Below are 1,334 nucleotides of genomic sequence, written 5' to 3'. Positions count from 1 at the left end.
GCACCCCATTCACCCCAACCCCTGCCCCACTCCCTCCCTCACTGTGGGGGCCTCAATCTCTCTCCCCCACACCTGCCCCTTCCCTCCTCCCCTGCCCCTTCCCTCCACAGACTTACCAGCTGGGAAAATCCAGAGATCTGAGGGCTCATTCGGGAGATCACAAGTCAGAGTTATTTTGACTTAGGAATCCTGAGTCTTGTGATGCTTTTGCAACAATTAGCATTACTACAATACCAGGCCGATGCATGGAGTGGATGGAACAAGCTCAGAGTCCATCTCCCAGTCCCAAAAATACATTTAATATAAAGTCCTCACACTGAGGATGTATCAGATATTTAACTGATAAGAAAAGGGTTTTAAAAAATTATTACTCCAAAAGTATCAAAAACCATATGCCTTTCCATAACTTTACCCCGCCCCAGACTGTAACCTCTCGGACCCATACAAATTACCAAAGGCAGTGGGGCTGGGGACCATTTAGGTAGTCTGGATCAAACACTAATAAAGCAGAAGGAGTGGCAATGTGTAGCACGTTGGGGCCCAGGGGGGGCCATAACACTCCATGGCAGCTCCGCAACTGTGCCCCACTTTGCTTCTAGGGTGCCTTCTGTCTTTCCTGCCATGCCTTGATGTGATAATACGATTAAAAGGGAGGTTGTTTACAGGCCTTAGCATGGGCTGCCATCCAGCTGAACCCCTGCCGGGGCTCTCCAGCACCCTACTGGTCTCAACTACTGTACTCCCAGGCCCCTTGCCGGGCTTCACTATTCCCAAACCCCTCGCTGGGCCTCTCTTGACCATGCCACTGTAGGATACCTATAGCCTTAAGGTCTAATTTCATAGACATTAGGGGTGGAAGGGACCTCAGAAGATCATTGAGTCCAGCCCCCCGCCCAAAGGGCAGGAAGTCAGCTGGGGTCATAGGATCCCTACAAGATAAGCATCCAATTTGCTCTTGAAGGTATTCAATGTAGGTGCTTGAACCTCCGATGGCAGGCTATTCCAGACCTTGGGGGCTTGGACAGTGAAGAAATTCTTCCTTATGTCCAGCCTGAAACGGTCTTGCAGTGGTTTATAACCATTCAACCTCGTCATCCTTTGGGGCGCTCTGGTGCACAGCCGTTCCCCCAGGTACTGGTGATCACCCCTGATAAACTTATAGGTGGCCATCAGATCACCCCTGAACCTGCGATTTTCCAGGCTAAAGAGCCTCATGGCTCTCAGCCTGTTGTTGTAAGGTCTGTTTTCCTGACCTCTGATCATGCGCGTGGCTCTTCTCTAGACTCTCTCAAGCTTCTCCACATCCTTTTTGAATTGTGGATCCCAAAACTGGA

The sequence above is a fragment of the Crocodylus porosus genome, unplaced genomic scaffold (genome assembly GCF_001723895.1).
Source record: "Crocodylus porosus isolate Cpor-Errol unplaced genomic scaffold, CroPor_comp1, whole genome shotgun sequence".
Classification (NCBI taxonomy): domain Eukaryota; kingdom Metazoa; phylum Chordata; order Crocodylia; family Crocodylidae; genus Crocodylus; species Crocodylus porosus.
The sequence above is the reverse complement of the archived record's forward strand: the minus strand, read 5'-3'. Positions refer to the sequence as shown.